Source organism: Phodopus roborovskii, unplaced genomic scaffold (genome assembly GCF_943737965.1).
Source record: "Phodopus roborovskii unplaced genomic scaffold, PHOROB, whole genome shotgun sequence".
Lineage (NCBI taxonomy): Eukaryota > Metazoa > Chordata > Mammalia > Rodentia > Cricetidae > Phodopus > Phodopus roborovskii.
The window spans coordinates 71,614-88,461 of NW_026126605.1; positions in this window are offsets into that span (position 1 = coordinate 71,614).

Below are 16,848 nucleotides of genomic sequence, written 5' to 3' on the forward strand. Positions count from 1 at the left end.
GCATACTATGATGCCCTGACTTCCCTGCAATCTCTTTTGTCAGTCTTTTATCACTGTGAGAGACAAAGTTACATTTACGTTTTAATTAATATGACTAAGAGATCCATGAAATGAAAATAACTCTGATCTACAAGCCCTACTGACCAAGGACAGATAGTTTCTAATGTGCTGGAGGTTATTGTTGATATAAGATAACAAGCCACATGTGTTTACTCCCCTAAACAAGTTCGTTTGACATATTTGCATAGGATGTGCTTGATCACATGTGGGCAGTAGGTTCACAGGATGAAGATATGTCAAGATGTATGCTTGGACCTGATGGAAAGTACAATGAAATATTGGTTTTTGTTTTTTCCTAACGCCGCTACAAACTGTGACCCTAGGAACCTGGGAATGGACCAGGCCAGAGCCCATCCACCTGGCCAGTATTTAATTAAAGCTTGTCTCAAATTTGGCTTTAAACTGTGGTAGTGGTGGTTGATGTAAGTTTTCTGGCCTGACAAGGGTCCTGCCACCTTGGAGACCCAAATAAACACACAGATCCTATATGAGCTATAAACTGTTGGCCAATGACTAGGGCTTTTTATGGGCTAGCTCTGTTTTAATTATTAACCCATAACTACTAGTATATGTATTTCTACATGGTCTTATTTTACCAGAGAACACCTGCCTAGTGTCCTCTCTTCCTGTGCTCACATGTCGACTCCTCTCTGCCTACATTTTCCAGAATTCTCCTCCTGCCTGGCCATATACAGAATAAGAAGGAAAGAAAAGATACACAGAAATAGAAAAAGGTGAAAGCCCAGAGTCAAAAGTAGATGGCATAATTTAAGAAAAGCTGGCTATAAATAAGCCAAGCTAGGGCTGGGGCATTCACAAGAAAGAACAAGCCTCCATGTGTTTATTTGGGAGATGGGTGGTAGGCCCACCAAAGTGTAAAAAGTGCAAAGAATAAATAAACACTAACAATACATGAATGGAACTTAGGAGGGACATGTTTCTTGACAGAAACAGGGAACAAAAGAACAAACCATAGAGAATTAAAATTTCTGTAAGAAAATTTACAGTGCCACACTTCTCTACTGTGGAATTTATTTAATAAGCCCAGCAAAGTGTACCAGTTACATTTTCATCAAGTCCACCGGTGTTGTCTAAGAGTTGGAAGAACGGGGCTGGAAAGATGGTTCAGGTGTTTAGAGAATATACTGCTCTTCCAGCAGACAAATTTGGTTTCCAACAATCCACATCAGATGGTTTACAAACTTCTGTAACTCTGGTTCCATGAATAGACATAGACATAATTAAAATTAATAAAAATTTATTTTGGGATGGAGAGACAGTTCATCAGTTAAGAGCACCGGCTGTTCTTCTTGAGGTCTTGAGTTCAATTCCTGGAAACCACATGGTGGCTCACAACCATCTATAATGGGATCTGATGCCCTCTGTTGCCATGTATATACATAAAAGACATAAATAAATAAACCTTAAAAATAAATGTAAAATATTTTAAAAGAGAGGTATAGAGAGGATACTAGGCAAGAATTGTAATAAGGACAGGAAAATAATTAAAGAATCTAGATGTGGTGATTTTCTCATCACCACTAAAACTAACCTGTGAACAGAGTCTACTGTAAAAAGGAGAATGATAGCCTTCCTGCCTCTCAGATAACCATACGTCACCAGACCTCACTAAGATGTATCTAAAATGGGTTTGGCACAGACCATTTGTGCTTCCTTATGTAACATAGTTTGCAGACACTATAGGAGGTCTTTTGCAAAAGTACAACTGCCAAATTGGAGTACCTGGTCATCTTGAGAAAGCAAAATAGAGCCGAGTGTGATGGTGCACTCAGGAGGCAGAGGCAGCAGATCTCAGATCTCAAGGCAAGCCTGGTCTACAGAGCAAGTTCTAGGACAGTCAGGTCTACATAAAGCAATCCTGTCTCAAAAAATATAAAAAAGGAAGAAACAAAAGTAGAAAATACATTTGACTCCTTTTTTTGTACCCTTATTCTTGCCTTAATGAGACTGAGAATTACTCAAGATTTCTTCTTGTTGTTTTTCCAGACGGGGTTTCACTATGTAAGTCTGTCCTGAGACTCACTTTGTAGACCAGACTGGCCTTGAACTCACACAGATCTGCCTCTCTCTGCCTCCTGAGTGCTGGGATTAAAGGTGTGTGCTACCACAACCCAGCTCAAGTTTGTAGTTGCTACCAAACCTGTATTATATATTCTGTACAGAGGATGCAAAAATACAAATCAAAACAAATGCTGATGTATTCGTTAGTTTTTTGTCACCTTGAAACAGACCATGGTCACCTGGAAAGAGGTGTCAAAACATGGTCTTTGGATAAAGCTATGTAAGGAAAATTCTGGGAACTTGTGAGAAAGCGGTAAAAACAAGACAAAAGTCTTGTTACATTTGTTTTTCCATAACATGGGCTGTTCTCGGAATGTGCTTCCATGGTCCTCCCAGCTATAGTTTTAAAAAAAAGTGTGTTTACTTCAGTTACCTATCATCTAGTATTATTATTCAGACATTTTCCCCAAGGTTGTGCTTCTGACTATATACAATTAAATTTATGTGACCTTTACTCATTTGACCTTGTTAACCCTCAGAATAGCCTCAGAATATAAAGTCTCTGGTGCTCTAAATAAAGTTGGCTATTGCATGAGACATTAGACTATTTGTTCCCCTTCTTTTGTCGAAACTGTGGGCCCTGGTGGATAAAGCAATCTTTTGCATGGCAAAATAATATCAGGATGTTTCCTATGATAGGGGGGGGGCTTTATTTCCCCTGTCAAGATGCAGTTAAGGTTCTGTTTGCATAGGTCAAAAACAAAACAATGAAATTGTTTGTGATATGGCAATCAGGATGAAAATTTCAACAGCAAGAACAGGAAGTCATGTTAGACAGTCACGCCTAAGACAATCTGATTTTTAAACACCCTTTTTCACTCAATTTCCACCATTGAGGATTGGGCTTCTCTTCCAAGGGCTCCGCAGACACCTTCTTGAAGTGTGAGTGATGAACCCAGGAAGAAATACCAGCATCTTTAACAACAGTAAGAGTCTGGAGAATCACAATCTAAGGTCCTTTCCATCAAGGTTCAAGCAGCTCAGTTTTGAAGCTACAGACTAACACAGCATCTCCGCATTGGAATGGGTGGTCAGGTGAGTGGTACCCAACAGGTTGAACAGCCTGGACCTGAGGGAAAATCCTATCCAGAGTTAATTGCCATCCTTTTAAGGACTCAGAGATAGGAGTGGAGCAATCCTATAACAGCCTCACATGTGCCTGAGGTATCATGGGAAGTGGTCACCCATATGGGGGTAACTTTACTCGGTAGGGGGCACATCAGACTCTGAGAAGGGCAAAAGGCAAGAGTCTACCCAGTTACCACCAGTTTCAAGAGTATATTTGATTTAAAAATCTCCTTTAAAGTTCAATTCGTCTTCTCTACTTTTTCTGAGCTCTCAGATACATACATACAATGAAGTTTCCAACTTATGTTAAAAGCCTTAGAGAGCAATTGAGATAAATTGGCTATGAAGGCTGGGTCATTGTCACACCCCAGAGATATTGGGAGACCAAATCTGAGAATAATTTCAGTTATCAAGTTCTTAGCTACCACGTGGTCTGTTTCTGTTCAGGATGGAAAGGCCTCTACCCCAACCTGTGAAGGTATCAACAAAGACCAGCAGATATTTGTGTTGATACAGTCCTGGCTTGACTTTAGTGAAGTCCATTTCCTAAAATTCACCAGGTAATGTACCTTGACTCCCTTGTCCTGGGGAAAGCATGTCCTTTTTTTGCATTTACCTGGTTACAGGTCAGGCAGCGAGCTAAAATGCTCTGAAGTTTTTCTCAGGGTCAAGGTAGCCAGACATGAGGGGAGATGAATTCTGAGATCTTTCTTGGTGACAAATGCAAGGCAGTTAGCCACATTTGGCCCAGTACCTTTGGCATACAGAATCTTCCACCAGGCAAGGTCCACCATCCATGTCGCTCCCCCAAGCTCCCAAGTCAGAATATAACTGATCTCTGCTGGATTGTACTCAGGAACATCTTCTCTGAGGCAGAGTGCCAGGACAGTCTGGGGTTTGAGATCCCTGAGAGAAGCCTCTTTGACAAATTGATCTGCATGGCTGTTACCTTGAGTTTGAGGACTTTTGTCTTTTTTGGTGTCCTAGCAAGTGAATAATGGCCAGTTCGGTTGATAGCAAGATGACCTGTAGCACCTGGACCATCTCAAATTTACTTTTATTACTCTTTCCCTCTGAGGTGTGTAAGCCCCTCTGTTTATATGTCTGTCCATGAACATGAGCCATGGCAAAAACATATCAGCTGTCTGTGTAGATGTTCACCTATTTTCTTCAGGCCATCTTAAAGCCTTTGTCAGAGCAATTATTTTTACACTCTAGGAAGACGTGCCCCTGGTCAAGGCTGATGCCCAAATGAACTTCTTTCGGGCCTATGATCACTGCTGTCCCTGAATTTCTGGCTCTTTCTTGAATGAAGCTGCTGCCATTCATATAGTGATCTGCATCTCTGGTAGTGACACAAGTATCTGTCAGGTCAGGCTGCATACTTTGGATGACATCCAGCATCACCAGGCAGTCATGAATGTGTTCCTCGGATCATTATCCAGCAGCAGGAGGCAGGATTAATGACCAAGGATTTATCAAAAGTCAATCTGGGCCTTCTGGTGCCCTGCTCCAAGCCTTCTGAGGCCTAGGGACTGCACACAGGGAAACCTGACCCAGTGGACCAGGCCATCTGGAGTCTGCCTACATCTTGGTGCTAGTCCTGCCTTTACCCATGGGAAGAGGTAAGCCGTCGGTATATTGGACCTGCTTGCACCCACTGGAAGAGAATCTTGGACCCGTATCCACCAGGAGAATGAGAGACACCACTGACACCCACTGTAAGAAAGAATGGGAAGAGGACAGTATAAGACCACATTCAATAACAGAAAGATAAATATGACACTACCAGAGTCTAGGGATTCTACACCAGCAAGACCTGAACATCCCAACACAGATAAAGCAGAAGAGAATGACCCTAAAAACAAATTTATGATGATGATAGAGACCCTATAAGAGGAAATGAGAAAATCCCTTAAAGAAATGGAAGGAAAAAAAGCAAAAAGTTCAAGAAATGGAGGGAAAGACAAACGAAAAATTGCAAGAAATAAACAAATCTCTTAAAGCAAGCAAGAAAAGCCAAGAAAAAAAAAAAAAACAAAAAACAACAAAACAAGTAAAGGAAACAATTCAAACAGTGCAAAACTTGAAAGCTGAAATTTAAAAAAGGAAAAAAAAAGTCTGGGGGAATGTTGAAAATAGAAAACCTGGGTAAACAATCAAGGACTACAGAAGCAAACATAACCAACAGAATACAAGAGATATAAGAGAGAATCCCAGGTGTTGAAGATACACTAGGAAAAATAGATTCATTGAACAAAGAAAATGTTAAGTCCAACAAATCCTTAACACAAAATATCCAGGAAGTATGGGACACTGTGAAAAGGCCAAACCTAAGAATAATAGGTATAGAAGAAGGTGAAGAATTCTAACTCAAAGGTGCAGAAAACATAATCAACAAAATTATGGAAGCAAACTTTCTCAACCAAAAGAAGACATGCCAATAAAAGTACAAGAAGTTTATAGAACACCAAATAGAGTGGACCACAAAAGAAAGTCCTCTTGCCACATAACAATCAAATCATCAAATATACAGAATAAAAAAGGTTACTAAGAGCAGCAAAGGAAAAGGCCAGGTAATATATAAAGACAAACCTATCAAAATTACACCTGACTTCACCATTGAAACTCTGAAGGCCAGAATGTCCCATATAGATATTCTACCAACACTAAGAGACCATGGATGCCAGCCCAGACAACTATAAACAGCAAAGCTTTCAATCACTATAGATGGAGAAATCAAGATATTCCATAACAAAATCAGATTTAAACAGTACATATCAACTAATCCAGCCCTACAGAAAGTTTTGGAAGGAAAACTCCAACCCAAGGAAGTTAACTATACCCACAAAAACATAGGCAATAGATAATCCCACTTTACCAACAGCCAAAAGAAAAACTGGGGTGGGGGTGACCACACAAAATACCAACAACATCAACAAATCCAAAACAAACAAGAATTAACAATCAATGGTCCTTACTTTCCCTCAACATTAATGGTCTTAACTCACCTATAAGAAGACACAAGCTAACAGAATGGATATGAAGACAGAATCCATCCTTCTGCTACATACAGGAAACACACCTCAACTTCAGAGACAGATGTTACCTCAGAGTTAATAGTTGGGAAAAGATTTTCCAACCAAATGGACCCAAGAAACAAGCTGGTGTAGCAATGCCAATATCTAACAAATTAGACTTGAAACTGAAGTTAATAGAAAGAGATGAAGAAGGTCATTTCTTACTCATCACAGGAAAAATCCATCAAGATGGAACTATCAATTCTGAGCATCCATGCCCCGAATACAAAGCCACCCACCCACATTCATAAAAGAAACACTACTAAAATCCAAATCACATATGAAACTTCACACAATTTTAGTGGGAGATTTCAACATCCCTCTCTCACCACTAGACAGGCCACCAGACAAAAGCTTAACGAAGAAACAAAGGAACTAACAGATGTTACAACCCAATTGGGTTTAACAGACATCTATAGAACATTCCATCCAAACACAAAAGAATATCCCATCTTCTCCATGCCACATGGAACCTTCTTGGCAAGATGACAAACCAAAATAGATACAAAAAAATTGGAATAACTCCCTGGATCTTATCAAACCACCATGCTTTAAAGTTAGAATTCATCAGCAATACAAACTGCAGAAACCCTACAAACCCATGGAAATTGAACATTGGGTAATTGCACCATTCCTGGATCAAGGAGAACATAAATACATTAAAGACTTCCTAGAATTCAATGAGAATGAAGACACAACATACCCAAACATATGGGACACTTTCAAAGCAGTACTAAGAGGAAAGTTCATAGCACTAAGTGTTCACATGAAAAAACAAAAAAAAACTGGAGAATAGTCACATTAGAGAACTAACAGCACAAGTGAAAGCTCTAGAACAAAAAGAGGCAAACTCACTCCAGAGTAGTAGATGCCAAGAAATGATCAAATTGAAGGCTGAAATCAATAAAATAGAAAATAGGAAAGAGAAATCGATGTAACAAAGAGTTGGTTCTGTGAGAAAATCTACAAGATAGACAAACCTTTATCCAAACTCACCAAAAGACACAGAGAGAACTTTCAAATTATCAAGATCAGAAATGAAAATGGGGACATGACAATGGACACCGAGGAAATCCAGAGACTCTTCAGATCATACTTTGAAAACTTGTACTCCCCAAAATTTGATAATTTAAAGGAAATGGATAATTTTCTGGATAGATATAACTTACCAAAATTAAATCATGAACATATAAGCAATTTAAATAGATCTATAACCCCTAATGAAATAGGAGCAGACATCAAGTCTCCCAACCAAAAAAAGCACATGTCTTGAGTGCAGAATCCTACCAGAAGAACAGCTAATATCAATACTCCTCAAACTGTTCCACACAATAGAAGCAGAAGGTTCATTGCCAAATTCTTTTTATGAGGCTATAATTACCTTGGTACCCAAGCCACACAAAGACATAACTAAGAAAGAGAACTATAGACCAATACCCCTCATGAACATTAATACCCAAGTACCCAATAAAATACTGGCAAATTAAATCCAAGAACATATCAGAGAAATCATCCACCATGATCAAATAGGCTTCATCCCAGAAATGCAGGGGTGGTTCATATACTTGAGACTGACAGCTTGGAAACCAGCATAGGACTGACCCAGACCCCCTAAGTGTGGGTGTCAGTAAGGAGGACTGGACAGTCTATGGGGCCTCTGGTAGTGGATCAGTATTTATTCCTAGTATACGAATGGACTTTAGGAGCCCACTCCCTAGAGAGGGATACTCTCTCAGCCAAGACACTCCGAGGAGGGGGGCTAAGCCCTGTCCCAAATGATGTGGCAGAGTTTGGTGATCCCCTATGGAAGGCCTCACCCTTCCTATAGAGCAGAAGAGAGATGGGATGGGGATCGGAGGGGGGCATGGGAGAATGGGAGGGAGAGGGAACTGGGATTGTTATATAAAATAATATTGTTTCTAATTTACATTTTTTTTTTTAAATCCATCTGTCCTTACCTAGAAGAAGAGCTTGGTACTGGGTCAGATGGGCATTAGACACCTGGTTGGTGGTATCTCTTAGCAGAGCTTCCACAGCATGGAGCTGTCACAGTTAGAATCTGTCCCAACATGAGCTTCTCGGATTCTTTTACAAGAACTGCCGGGTCTGTGATGACTCTTAACAAAGGGGACCATCCAAAGGCTACAGGATCCAGTCTCTTTGAGACGTAAGCTGTCAGACTTTTCCAGGGACCCACGGTCTGAGTCAGGACTCCCTTGGGAATGCCCTTTCTTTTATGGATATAAAGAAAAGTGCTTAGACTTATTAGGGAAAGTTGATGTACGGGCCTGTACCAGGGCCTCTTTTAAGTTCTTAAAGGCTGTATATGTTCCTTACTCCATTGTCAAAGGGGTGTTGCCCCCACTGTAGCAGAACACAAGGAGCTGGCAATTTCAGCAAACCCAGGTACCAAAGAAAGTAATATCCAACAACTCCCAGAAATTCCCTAACTTGTTTCTTGGTGATTGGTATTGGGATTTGCAATATGGCTGCTACAGGGGGCTGGGACAATGGTCTTTTCCCTTCTCTCAGCTCATATTCCAAGTAAGTAACCTGGGGTAAGCAAATTTGAGCTTTCTTTTTAGAAACTGAGAAGGCCAGGCAATACCATGGCAGGCCTTTGATAACTCAGTTAAGAAGTAGCCTTCGGTTCCTGCCTCTTGAAATTAAACAAGACAGGTTCTGATGAAGACAGGAAGGACAAGGAACTGCCAATGCCCTTACAGTGGGGATGTGAAAAGAACTGTATATACCAGGACAGGGCCACCTCCCCACCCCACCCCACCCCCACTAGGGACCTCAAGGAGATAACAAATTTGGACAAAACCTGGGATTTGTCTCGACTTGTCCAAAAAAAATGGAAAAGATATAGCCTTAGCACACCCAGGCTAGCACTAACCAATTAGAAACATACTAATATGATTGTCAGTTGTGTAAACCAATCATACATAGAATGATCATGGAATCATCACACTGATTTTAGAACTCCTCTAGTTGTGCATAAAAGAACCTGCAAGCTTTTCTGGGGGAAGGTGGTCAATGCTATCTTTGCCTTTGTGTTGGATGCTCAAATCTAGCATGCTGGCACTTCCATACTCACCATAATAAACGCTCTTGCTGATTGCATATGTGGATGTTGGTCTTTTGTGGGTCTTCTCCACGACTCCAATAGAAACTCTACAGCCTAACTGTAGGTCTCTGGTGGTTCTCAAACAGTCCTAATCTTTAGCAGACAATATTAGATCTCCCACATATTGAAGTAAGGTTACCTCAAGGCACTTACTATGGAAGAGATTTGAATCCTGGTTGAGTGCTTCATCCAAGATGGTGGGAGAGTTTTTGAACCCTTGGGGCAGTTGCTCCAGGTTAGTTTCCTCATAATCCCCAGGTCAGGGTCAGCCCATTCAAATGATAGATAGGATGACTCAGTTTTAATAGGGAGATGGAGAAGAATGCCTCTTCTAAGCCCAAACACAGTGTAAAATTTATGTTCTGGTGGTAATAAACTGAGCAAAGAATAAGAATTTGGAACAGTTGGGTAAATGGATTCTACCTTCTTGCTCACTTCCCCCAAGTTTTGCACCAGTCTACAATCTTGACTTCCAGGCTTTTGGACAGGCAACAAGGGAGTATTCCAGGCTGATTGACAAGGGATGTATATATATACCTGTTTCAAGGAGGCACCTGATGTGAATCTTAATCCCTTCCTTGGCTTCTGAACTGATGGGTACTACTTGGCTGGAATGGGCTTTGCCCAGATGTTAGGTGCACTATGATGGATGGCACATATTTTACCAGGCCAGAGGATTTTGTCCTCTGCCAAAAACTGTAGAATTTCCTGGACCAACAACTTTTTCGATTTCCCGTCCAGGGAATAAGTTGGATTTTGGAGGAGCAGATATTGCTCAATTATTGGGCAGGTTATTCTTAAAGCCTTAGCAGGGTCTCCCAGTTGCAACCTAGGAGAGTCTTTTGAGAATGATATCATTGCTGGGAGCTTGTTCAAGGGGTCCTGGCCAAGTAAGGGGTAGAGGCATTCAGGAATAACAATAAAAGAATGAGTCACAGTTCCTTGTCCTAGTTTAGCAGTCCAGTCAGTAGTCCATGCTTATTCTTTGACATCCCCTCTTGTCCCCTGTACTTTATTATTTGCTTGATAATGGTCCCAGGGGCCCCTATGTCCACTAGAAATTTTACAGGTTGGTCCCCTAGTGAAGATTATCATAGGCTCTTGGAGGCCTAATTCAAAGGAGCCCCAGCCTTGCTAATCCTCTATAGCTAGGATTGGCTTGGGTTTGGGGGTGCTTACCTGTTTCCAGCATAGACATTCATTTTTCCAATGAACCATTTCTTTGCAGGAGGAACATTGGTCCTTTGATAGGAGATGCCCTTCTGTATATGTGTTTCTCTTATTGGTTGATGAATAAAACATTGTTTGGCCAAATCAGGAGGAAGATAGGCAGGACTAGGAGATGAGGAGAATTTTGGAAAAGGTAGGCAGAGAGACACTGAGAGGGACACCATGTAGCCAGCAAAGGACTATCAGGTACAGACCCTTCTGTGGGAAGCCAAGACCACGTGGAAATACTTAGGTTTATAGAAATGGGTTAATAATTAAGACAGAGCTAGCCAATAAGAAGCCCTAGCCATTGGCCAACAGTTTTATATCTAACATAGTGTCAGTGTGTTTATTTGGGGCTGGAAGAACCTACAGCAACAGTCCTTTAGAAAAACTGTCCTCTTTTTATCATGGGTTGCAGGGGTGCATAGGCAGGGCTTGAAGTGCAGCAACAGTGGCACACTCCATCTACTTTATCAGAAGATCTTTGCTGCCTCTGCTATCAAACACCTTCTGGGCTATCTGTAATAGTTCTGACCTGTTTTTCCTGAAAACCCATACATCTTTTGTATTTTTCTACATACATCAGGGGCCAACAAAGTAACAAAGGCCAGGTTAATCACCTTGAAGGTTGCCAGGTCCTTTGGATCTACAGCAGTGTATAACGAGTAGGTGTCCAGGAGATGCTCCAGGGAAGCCGGAGGCAATTCATCTGGGCCCTGTTCACATCTGTAACCTTAGATAAGTCAGTGGGCTTTCAGGCTGCCTGTTTCATCCCTTCTAGCACAGCCTGGTGTTATTCACTGAATGACCTCCTACCTCTCAGTGTTATAGTCCCATTGGTGTCTCCATCTTGGCAGAGCATGGTCAAATGCCTCTGCTTCTGGTCATCAGCCATTAAAGCTATTCTAGAAAGATCTTCAGCTGCTTTCATGAGAATCTGTTTCCCTTCTTTAGTGGTGAAGAGGTTATGAAGAATCTACTTCATGGGGAGATGACAGAAAAAGAATCAATTAGACAAATTAAGGAATAGGGCTAGTGCTGAAAGGGAGGTTCTGGTTCTTCCAGTTGTAGAGATCTGTGATGGAGAAAGGTACAGATAGCAATTGTCAGGAAATGGCCCTAGGGGAACGAGGACTAAAGGAGGTGCCATCCCAGAAACAAAACTAGAGGAGTTAGGAGTTATAGGGGACTCCCTAGGATGTGGGAGGGGGTAAGTCAGGAGAAGGTAGGGAAGTGCTGGGGGTAGGTGGAAGTAGGGAAGGAATAGATGGTGGAGTAGGGATAGGTGTAGACAAGAGGACAGAGTGAAGTCTTGCTGGTGGAGAATGGGGTGGCAAAGGTGGAGGTTGAGGTGAAGAGGGGAGAAGGAGTAATGATGATTACACAGAGGGAAGAGGGATTCCTCCTACTGTGAGTCCTCCAGAACGGTTTTCAGAGGGGGCTCATTGGCCTCTGCTACAGGACCTGGAGAGGTCCATCTGCTAACAACCAGAGCTTGGCCACCTTACCTGTTGTGAACCATATAGGCCGTCATGCAGGAGGGCAAGTTAGAAGCTGATTCAGCCCAAGGTAAGATGTATCTACTCTGATCTGGGTGGCTGGGCTTACCAAGGGCGACATTAGTCACAGCCTACGCTATCTGAGAATTAAAAGTACCCTGGGAGGGCCAGTCAACCCCAAATGTGGGCCATTCAGTTTCATAGAATGTTCATAGGTGATGCTTGGTGATAGGGTAATCATACTCCTCCTTATCTATAGAGGGTAAAGTTTATCACAAACCTTTAGAGCACATGTCAGAGGGCTTTTAGGCTCTCCATCAGATTAGTCACCCCAAGTCCAAAATAAACCAATTAACACAGAAAGTACAAGAGGCAGAAAGAGCACAGTAAAAATAAAGCTAAAGACAATATGAGATGTACAAAGACAAGACAAACAGGACATAAAACCAGACCAAGAACCTCAGTTCGGTGGTGTGATGTCTTGCTATATGCCTAGATAGGAGAATCTGGGGTCCCATCAAACACTCTCTATGTCCCAGGTAGGGATCCCACAAAACAGAACTAGTCTAACCTATTGGGAGGCCCCTGTAGATGCTTACTATTTATCTCAGCACAAAGGTTCACCCATAGTGATGACCAGAAGGGAGCTTCAGAGCCTTGGAATGTCTCAAGGCACATGCCTCCAGAGGCTGCCTCGTAGCCTCTGGATTTCTAGTGTGAAGGTTCAGGTTTAGAATTTGGGTGGGTGGTCTGAATCTCACTGGGGCCTCCAGAAAATTGTTAATACCAATTGGAGCCAAATTTGAAGCAAACTTGATTTTTTTTATTGGGGTGAACTCAAGAGCTGGTCAGGAGTGACTCCTAAGTTTAGTTAAAGAAGGCAGCCCCAAATCCATTTCTTGGGCTGCTTTTGAGGAATAAAATCATGAAGAGTTTTACAGAAGAGAGGCAATGGGACAATAAAGAAATACAGAAAACAAAATCATGTGGTCACCATGTGATTAGGGAGGGGTCAGAGATTGTCAGAGAGGGTAGGGGTGGTCTCAAAATAAGTAAGGGTCATGGATTGGGGAAGGTCAGATTCCAGGAAACAGAGAACAACTCAGTATTTTTGGTTTTTCAAGACAGGGTTTCTCTGTAGCTTTGGAGCCTGTCCTGGAACTGGCTCTGTAGACCAGGCTGACCTCAGAGATCTGCCTGTCTCTGCCTCCCCAGTTCTGGGATTAAAGGTGTGTTCTTATCAATACACCATAATGGCTCCTGCCTTCAAAATGGAGTCAGGCAGGCTCCTCAAGTGCTTGCTTAATATGCATAAGTCCTTGGATTCAATCCCCAGTAACACCAATACATATACATTATACATGTGTAGTGTTTATGCATTATATATGTTAATATAATACATGTGGTGCTGCACCTAACCTCAGCCTGCAAGGAAGAAGCGACTCGGGCAAGATCATCTTCAAGCAGTTTATTCAGGATCCTTGAACAAGCTTCTTCTTCTGACCCTGGGGAAAAGCCCGCACAGGCTTAAATCCCCTTTCGCTGACCAACCCTAGTGAGCCACGTGGACCCTGCAGATAGGCTGCTCTTATAGGGGAGCAAGCAAGCTGAACAGGCTTAGCCAAATAAGGACTTGTTTACCACAGACAGCTCTCACCATCTGGAAGGTGGAAGGTGGAAGCCAGTGCCACCTTTAAGGCACGGCACTTTGCAGCTCTCTACAATGTGGTACATATAATATATTAATGAATTACTACATGTATAATGTACACATATACTGTAAGGACCAGGAGACACCATGTTTCTTCCTTTTCCTAGTTCAATGTAGTGTTAGTGTGGTGGTTTGAATAGGTATACCCCTCAAAGTCTCATGTGTTTGAATGCTTAGTGATAGGGAGTAGCATTATTGGGAGGTATGGTCATTTGGGGGTAAATTGGCCTTGTTGGTAAAAGTATGTCACTGTGGAAGGAGCTTTGAAGTCTTTCTACTTTCATGCTACACCTAATGAAGTTCATAGTTGCTTTTGCTGACTGCAGATCAACATGTAGAACTCTCAGCTCCTTTTCCAGCATCATGTCTACCTGCAAGCTGTCATGCTTCCCACCATGAAGATAATGGATTAAACCTCTGAAATAGTCTCAATGACTATTTTAAAGGAATTATAATTCCTTTATAAGAGTTGCATGGTCATGGCGTCTCTTCAATAGAAGCCCTACCTAAGACAGAAGTTTGTACCAGGAACTAGAGTACTGTTGTGATAAGCCTAACCATGTGTTTTTGTTTGGAGGAATTTGGGCTTTGGGACTTTGGGACAGGAAAGTAATGGAATGCTTTAAGCACTGCTTTATGGGTCATACTAATAGAAGCATGAAAGGTTGTGGTGCTGGGGGCTATTTTAACTGTGGAGTCTGGCTCAAGAGGTTTCAGAGGAGAAGAATTCTAGTATATTGCCTAGAGATTGTTCTTATGACATTTAGGGGAAGAAAGTGGCTGCTTTTTGACCTAAGAGTCTGCCAAAGGCTAAAGTGAAGCATTTTGGATGAATTCCACTGGCAGAGGAAATCTCAAAAGAGCCTAGTATTGATTCTGTCATGTGGTTATTAGCAGTCACTCTTATACAGATCTATAATGAACATGACCAAGCTGAGAAAGGAAAAATACAAAATGTACAATTTGAGGAGAAAAGGGACCCCAGGAAGTGGAATGGAGCTAAGTCCTGTGTTGTGGAAAAATCTTTTGTACACTGTGAAGGTTTGCCACTTGGATTAGTTTAATAAAAAGCTGAATGGCCAATAGCTAGCCAGGATTTTCAGGGCAGAAAGGATGTTGGGAAGAAGGGCAGATATGCAAAGAGTCCCCAGCCTGATGTAGAGGAAGTAGCATGGGCAGTACAGAGTAAAGACAAAAAAATCATGAGAAAAAAGTAGATAAGTAGATTTATATAAATGGGCTAATTTAAGTTATAAAAGGCAATTAGAAACAAGCCTAAGCTATTGGCCGAGCTTTCATAATTAATAAGAAGTCCCCAGGTGGTTATTTGGAAGCTGGCTGGTGTGACAGTCAGCCTAGAGTCCTGGGTTCAAGGAGAAGAAAAGATTAAAAAATAGAATAAAGTGAGTGGTGACCCATCCAGCTAAGTTAATAACTTCTAAAAAAGAATTAAATAAAGTTTAGAATCAGGTGTGGTGCTGCATGCCATTGAGGCCAACCTCGACTATAGAGCAAGTTCCAGAACAGCCAAGCTTAGCAGTAAAAGGAAACCATCAAAAACAGAAAGCTAGTAACTGAACAGGGAGGCCAAGTTCCAGTCCCAGAAAGCAGCAGAACTTGGCAGCTTCAGACACATAGTTCTTGCTTTTAAGTCAAGGAAAAAAGAAAGAAGTAATGAAATCTGTCTCCATGACTAAGAAAAACCACTGAGGCCAAGCACGTTAAGGATGTCCCTGTGTGAAGGCCACTGAGTGAAGATGTGAAGGTAAAGCCTGGATTGCCTTGAAGACCCCGAGGTGTTAGAGATGCCAAAGCCATGGGATACCTGCTGAGAAAAGCTGCTAACAAGGAAAAAAGAGAAATAAATGTGTTGCAGTCAACAAAGCTGAGAAGATTTGGAGAGTTGAAGAGCATTTTGACATCAGATATGGAGATGCATTTGGGAGTTGTCCCTCTAGCTTTTGGTATTGCTTTGATCCAGTATTTCCTCGCTGTGCTCTCTTTCCTCTATTTTGGGTCAGTAATGTGCCATTATATGTTGGAAGTATGTGATCTGTTTTTTACTTTGATTTACAAGGAATTACAGTTAAGAGACTGCATGAATCTAACAAGAGATTTTGAACTTTGGACTTTCAAACATTCTTGAGGTTGTGATAGACTCTGAAGACTTTTGGAGTTTGACTAAATGCATTTTGGATTATGTTATGGCTACAAGCCTATGGGGGCCAGGGAGTGGAATGTGGTGATTTGAAGAGGAATGGCCCCCATCGAATCAAGTGGTTGAAAACCTGACTAAGATAGTCTCTAATCATGTCCAAAGCTGAAGATCAACGTGTTTTTTTTTCTTTTTTCTTTCTTTTTTTCTTTTTTTCTTTTTTTTTTACTATTCTTCCTCTACAACCTTGTGATTTGCATGTTGTCTGACCACAAAATGTTTCATGGTATGATAACAATCTGACCATAAAAACCCATAACATGCATATTCCCAGTGATCATAAAATAACTGCAAAATTCCATTTTATAATCCCTTTCTTTCCTGCTATAAAGAGGCTAATTTGCTGCTTAATTCTCCTACCCCACGAGACTGAAAATTTAGCCCTGCCATAAGTATTTTTTTTTACCTTGCAACCTCTCAGTGCTAGGTCCTGTTTATACGTGAAAGTTCCACCGAGATCCAAGTGGCCCAGCTGGGATAAGAACTGCCAGGAGATGACCACTGAGCGTGGTTTCTTACTCAGCCTCAGCCCTTCATCCCCACTATGGTCCTTGACCTCCACTGGTTACAAGGCAAAAGGTGCCTCTGTGTCTTATCTGTGTGTCTTGTGTATGTCCTATCTCTGTGATCTGTTTTGGGATAGCAGCAAAGTTCTAGGTGGAAGCAGCAATATTCCCCCTAGTTGGGTGTCCTCTGAGATCATCTGAGCACAAAGTCTAATATTCATTCGGTTTGGGGGGATTTGGGTTTGATGGAACTTTTTCTGGTTAATTGGAGTTCAGCCAGAGCCA